Here is a 7316-nt window from a genome sequence, read left to right as displayed (position 1 = left end):
TTTGTGATCACTGCGGATGAGCAAGGTGACTCTTCTTTGATCACTATAGCTTTGACTCCTAGTGCCCACCTTGCCAAATTCTCACAAAATATGTTTGTTTTTTTTTAACTGTGGAAGCTCCTTTATCGTAATATTTTGCTCTTACAATATGATTGTAATTTCTCAGTCTTGTTCTCACTATTATGCCTCAGTCATCCTTCATTTTTGTCTCATATCTGGTAACAAAGTATTTATATGAGTTCACTTTCCACATTGCAGTGGTATAGCTATTCAGCTGAGTAGTACTAAATATGGATCTCTTCTTGCATCCATTGCTTTTTTGAATAAGATCTCTACTATACATACTCCATACCCATCTAATCCATTGGTTTCAAGGTATCTGGATTAGATCTCTCATGATGAAAGTCAAGCATGTTAGCAAAGTGCAGGAATTCCCTATTCTTGAACTGTGGCCCGTTGTCAGTTATTACTGTTCTTGGAAGTCCATGATGTGCAAATGCAGTTTTAATGTGTCTGACCACTGTAGCTGTTGTGGTATCTTCAAGTGTGACTACTTCAGGGAAATTGGTAGAGCAGTTCATTTTAACCTGGTGATCATGTCTTCCCAGGCTGAACGTGTCAATTCTGACTTTGTCCCATGGGATTGCAAATGGTTCATGAGGTATAATTGGTTTGTTCTGCTCTGAATCTCTGTATTTCTTACACATTCCATACCTGCTCATCACTTCTTCAATGTCACTATTCATCTGTGGCCAGAAACACAACTTCTCTAGCTCTCCTCCTTGATTTGGTCATTCCCAGGTGCCCTTTCTGTATTTGCTCTAATATTTTCCTTCTTATTACTGTGGGAACCATGATCTGTGTCCCTCTCAGAAGCATTCCTGACTCACTGAGAGCTCACTTTATAGTGGGAGCAGGCAGGTGGGAAGTGTTTTTTTTTTTCCCCTCCTTTACTTACTGCTTATTTCACTGCTTGCAGGATATAATTCAGATGTTTGTCTCCAATTCATCCCATATGCCTAAAGATATAGCACATAACACTTTTACTGTGTTCAAATGTATGTTTATTGCTTGTTCCAGATCATAAGGCTGTGTATTGTCAGCTGGAGCAGACGTTCTGGATAGTCTCTCTGTGATGGGGACTCTGAGGTGCAACCTGGACTGTAGGACCGCTGAGCCCTCCAAATCCACCAACCTGGACTGCCTCTCACACTGTGGTGCTGATGTCAAGCTACAAACCTCTGATAGGCACTGTACTTACACAGACATCCAAAGGCAGGGACACACCCAATTGTGTTACATGAGTGATCTCCCAGCCATTCATGAATCATCAATAGGGAGGCTCCAGCCAACTTCCCCCAGCTTCCCAGCCTTGCATCCCAGAACTGTACTTCTTGAACCGGTCAGAAGCCTGGCCAGTGTAAGTTCATTATCCAGTTCACCCATCCCTCAAAGGGGAGAGGACGCTTTTTACATTAGCCTCTGTAAACTGAGCTGAGATTTCCCAAGCACTTCAACCAAAACACACTGTTTTAGGTAACATATAAAACAGATTTTTTTTTTAACTAGAGAGAGATTTTAAGTGATTATAAGTAGCAGATATAGATATCAGATTTGGTTACTTAAGAAACAAAAATAAATTTGCAGTCTAAGTTCTACAAACTAAAAGCAGGCTTTGAATCAAGCGGTATCTCACCCTGACAGATGGTACAAGCAGGTTACAGATCCTCAATACACAGGCTGTAACTCTTTTTTTTTTCTAGTCTGGAACCACGCTTCCCAGTTTGGCCTCTCCCCTCCAGGTATTGAATTTGGAGGGGAGAGGCCAAGTAATGTCACTTCCCATCTTTTATAGTTTCTTCCAGCTTGCTGGAAAGATCTTTGCTTTGATGTGGGGATCAGGCAGTCTCCACTGGTCAAGCAGCCTCCATTGTATACAGTCTCTGTGGTAGTGGATTCTTTCTTTGATGGGTGTTGATGAGCCCTTAATGCTGTCTGGCTATCCATGGCTACTCCATTGTTGTACCTGAAAGGCTGGTTGTGGGTATTCCCAACCTCACAATATATTTCAGTGACACATACAGCAATATTTCATAACCTCATATATCATGATTGCACGTACAGTCCAACAGGATATTAATGTTCAGCAGATCAAGTTTTAAAATGATACATCACAAGATATGCTTTGTACAAAACATATCATCATATCACCATGGTGAATGTTGGAGTCCCAGGGTGCTACTCTGAGGTACAGACTGTCAGTCTGACAGTACTAAGTGATGTCCAGATTGGAGCTGCAGGGTCACATCACTTTGCATTTTCAAGATTAAACATGCCCAGTTTGTTTAACAATTTCTCATGTCAGGTTTTCTAAAGTTTTATAATCTTTGTTGCTCTCCTCTGAGCTTTCTCTAATTTATCTGCATCTTTCCTAAAATGCAGCATCCAGTCCCAGAACAGGACACAATATTCCAGCTGAGGCTTCACCAGTGCTGAGTAGAGTGGGACAACTACCTCCCATGTGTTATATGACACTCCTGTTAATAAGTTCCAAAATATTAGCCTTTTTTTTTTGCAATTACATGAAAGTGTTGACTCATGTTCAATTTGTGATCCACTATAACTTCCAGTTACAGTGATGCATATTTACAGGCCAGGGAAGGGAAAGTTGATTTCAGAAGAACAAGAGGCAGAAAATTCTTGGACAGATGATGTGGTATCCTGAGTGGATCAAAAGGATTATTTATCCACAAAGCAGTTAGCAGAGGATCAAACAGAATGGGCTACCATCGCTGCATTCCTCCAGTAATGGAGATGCTGCATAAGAAGAAAAGAACCCCCAGATCCTTCCTGTTGTATTACCACCTAGCCAGTTATTCCCCATTTGTAGTTGTATATTTTTTCCTTCCTAAGTTTAGTCCTTTGCACTTATCTTTATTGAATTTCATCTTGTTGATTTCAGACCAATTCATGTTGGCAAGGTTGCTTTGAATTCTAATCCTGTCCTCCAAAGTGCTTGCAACTCCTCACACCTTGGTGTCATCACAAATTTTATAAGCACACCCTCCACTCTATTATCCAAGTCATTAATGAAAATATTGAATAGTACCAGATCCCTGCAGGACCCCATCAAACATACCACTCCCATTTGACAGACAACCATTGATAATTGTGCATTGAGTATAGTCTTTCTACAAATTTTATGGTTTCATCTAGACCACATTTCTCTAGTTTTGCTTATGAGAATTTCATGTGAGACTGTCAAAAGCCTTACTAAAAGTAAGATATATCATCTCTACTCATATATCAGGGAGGAATAGCTCAATGGTTTGAGCATTGGCTTGCTTACTTGCTAAACCCAGGGTTATGAGTTCAATCCTTGAGGGGGCCACTTAGGACTCTGGGGCAAAAACAGTACTTGGTCCTGCTAGTGAAGGCAGGGGGCTGGACTCAATGACCTTTTGGGGTCCCTTCCAGTTCTAGGAGATAGGATATCTCAATTAATGAATTTATTTATTTTATTGCTTTCTCCCCATCCATTAGGCCAGTAATCTTGCCAAAGAAGTAAATTAGTTTGGTTTGGCATGATTTGTTTTGACAGATCAATGTTGGCTGTTACTTATGACCCTATTATCCTCTGTGCTTATAAATTGATTGTTTAATAATTTTGTTCTAGACTTTTTCCAGGTATCAGAGTTTAGGCTGACTGGCCTCTAATTCCCCAGGCCCTTTTTACAGATAGCCCTTCATTTGCTCTTCTCCATTCCTCTGGGAACCTCACCTGCCCTCAATGTGTTCTCAAAGGTAATTGCTTCAACTAGTTCCTTTAGTACCCTAGGTGAATTTTATCAGGGTCTGCTGACTTGACTATTTCTAACTTATTTAAATATTCTTGAAACTGTTCTTTGCCTATTTTGCCTTGCATTCCTTCCCCCTTGTTTTTATTGTGTTGAACATCTTGTCACCATTAATCTTCTGAGTGAAGACTAAAGCGAAATAGGTATTAAACACCGTTTTGATATCATCAATTAGCTCTCCTTTCCAGCTAAGTAGAAGTGCTTCCAATATATTTAAAGATCCCCCTCTTATTGCCTTTTATGTCTTTTGATAGGTGTAACTCATTTTGTGCCGTAGCCTTTCTGATTTTGTTTCAACATGCTTGTGCTATTTTGTACTCATCCTTAGCAATTGCCCATGTTTCCACTTTTTATATGATGCCTTTTTGATTTTCAGGTAACAAAAGAACTCCTGATGTAGCCATATTCGCCTCTTATGATTCTTCCTCTTTTTACTTTTTATAGGGATAGATGGCACCTCTTTGAGAAGCTGCCAGTTCTCCTGAATTCCTCTATACCTTAGATTTTCTTCTATGGGACTTTATCTATCAGTTCTCTGAGCCTGTTAAAATCTGAGGGTTTTTTGTAGTATAGTCCTCATTCTGATGCGTTCACTCCTTCCTTTCCATAATTCATGAGATCTATAATTTCATGATCACTTTCACCCAAATTGCCTTCAACCTTCAGATTTGCACCCAATTCCTCCTCCTTGGTCACAAGCAAGTATAAAATGGCAGTCCCCCTGATTACTTCCTCACCTTTCTGGAACAAAAAGTTGTCCCCAATATATTTCAAAGAACTTACTGGACCTTTTATGTTTTGGCATATTACTTTCCCAACTGATGTCTGGGTAGCTAGAGTCTTGTGTCTTGGATATTTCTGTTACTTGTTCTAGAACTACCTTATCTACCTCCTTCAGATTTGGTGGTGACACGTACTATGACATTGCCCCTCTTTTTCCCCCCTTTTATCTTCACCCAGAGACTTTCAACTGCTCTACCTCTCACCTCCTTCTAGACTTCAAAACAAGTGTATATATTCTTGATGTATAATGTAACACCTCTTCCCTCTTTCCTTGCCTATCCTTCCTGAACAGGTTATACACTTCTTTACGGTCATGTTCTTCTTGTTTATTCCTGGCATTTGTGTATAGACCTCTAAGATGATCAAATTCCCCCAATGTTATCCCTCTTGTTGTACCTATGATCCTATTATAATTTTCCATTTCCCTCCCCCAACATTTAGTCCTCTGTTAAGGTCCCTTTTTTTCTACCCTAACTGTAGGCTTTTGTCATCTGCCCCCTTTGAACCTAGTTTAAAGTCCTCCTCACCAGGTTGGCAAGTTGGTTTGTGAAGATGCTCTTCCTGTTCTTGGTTAGGTGAACCCCATTTCTTCCCAGCAGTTCTCCTTCCAGAACAGTATCCCATGGTCAAGGAAGCCAAAGCCCTCCCATCTACACCATCTGTATAGTCATGCATTCATTTCCAGAATGTCCGTGTCCTTACCTGGGCCCTTGCCCTAAACCGACAAAATTATCGGAGGTAATGTTCTCTCCCAAGTATGTTATTCCTGTTGTTATTCCTGTTGACATTTGGCCTTATTCAGTTCAAGGTTATTAGCTTTCACAAATTTCTGTTGTTATTCCTGTTGACATTTGGCCTTATTCAGTTCAAGGTTATTAGCTCTCACAATTTCCAGAACTCCCTCCAGTCATTCCCATGTTCAATGGCGGTGCTGCTCCAAATCTTTATGCCATCTGTGTACACTTTTGCACCTGCTAGATCCTCTGACATTGAGTGATTGTATGGTGAAATACTTCTGGAGCCAAACTTATTCTGAAAGGCAGTCTTAGTGAGCTGTATCTGCTAAATGTTGTGTTGAAAATACAGATCTTGGAGCTCTGTGTCCAAGTGGATCTACCAAAATTCTGCCGAGGCATCTAATTTTCTGAACAATTTGGTTCCTGCCATCTCAGATAATAGTTTACTTACTGTGAGCAAGTAGCAGTATTCTCTTATATTTTTATTCAGCTCTTTAGGGTTCATACACAACTGTAAAGCCCCTCCTTTTTTACTCTGGGTTCCCTGATGAGTAATTGTAATATGTCAGTTCTTCTATTCTCCAAGTGATAACACTCTTCTCCTAGCCTCATTCTTAAGACTTGTGGAACTTTTCACAGGTCCTATAATTACTGGGAGGCAACAATTCCCTGTGAATTCATCTTCATATGATGCTATTAATACTTTCATATCTGGTTCTAAGTTGTCTCTCTGTGGTATATATCCTCTTAATGAGACCAAGCACCTCACACGTGTGTAGGCCCAAAATTGGTTGCTTGCCTCTATGTACCACTACAAACTCTTGTATTATCATTTTTCCCCTTTGTATGCATCAGTGTGCATTCTTCCAGCACTGGATTTGTTCTTCCATTATAGTTTTTCACAGATACTTTTGTCCTGTCCACTTTCATGTGTTCCTTACTTGTCTATATTTCTGTTTATTACATTTACTTATGCCCCAGTGTCTATCTCATATGTCACATAAGTGCCATTTTACTAATCTTCTGATTTTTCAGCCTCTTCTATTATTGTTTTAAAGGATAGCTCTTCACTTGAGGAATCCATTTTTGTACTTAAATGCACATTCCTTCTTTCTCTGCACACTTTAGCGTAATGGTTGGGCTTAATACAGTTTCTACATATTTGCCTGAATGCGGGTCATTTTCCTATTCTCATGCTGGCTGCCACATTGCTGGCACTGTTCCTGTTTTTAGCATTTTTCTGTCCCTGGGAAGTTTAATTTTTGTGAACTTTTTCCTCACTGGTTTAGCTATGACACCTACGAGATATATGGTGATGGTGAGCTGAACGAGCTCCATGCTTGCTGTGGTATGTCATCTGCACGGGTAACCCAGGAAAAAAGCTACCCACAGTGCAATGCTCCGAAAGTCTACGCTAGCCTCGGTACTGTGGACACACTCCACTGACTTAATGCGCTTAGTGGCGAGACACACAATCGACTGTATAAAATCGATTTCTAAAATATCGACTTCTATAAAATCGTCCTAATTTCATAGTGTAGACATACCCTTAAAGATGATAAAGTCATTGCGGAGAAACTAAATGAATTCTTTGCTTCAGTCTTCACGGCTGAGGATGTTAGGGAGATTCCCAAACCTCAACCGTCCTTAGTAGGTGACAAATCTGAGGAACTGTCGCAGATTGAAGTGTCACTAGAGGAGGTTTTGGAATTAATTGATAAACTTAACATTAACAAGTCACCGGGACCAGATGGCATTCACCCAAGAGTTCTGAAAGAACTCAAATGTGAAGTTGCGGAACTATTAACTATGTCCTTTAAATTGGCTTCTGTACCCAATGACTGGAAGATAGCTAATGTCACGCCAATATTTAAAAAGGGCTCTAGAGGTGATCCCGGCAATTACAGACCAGTAAGTCTAATGTCAGTATCGGGAAAAT

The sequence above is a fragment of the Trachemys scripta genome, chromosome 1 (genome assembly GCF_013100865.1).
Source record: "Trachemys scripta elegans isolate TJP31775 chromosome 1, CAS_Tse_1.0, whole genome shotgun sequence".
NCBI classification, from domain to species: Eukaryota; Metazoa; Chordata; order Testudines; family Emydidae; genus Trachemys; species Trachemys scripta.
Note: the sequence above shows the minus strand (reverse complement) of the source record.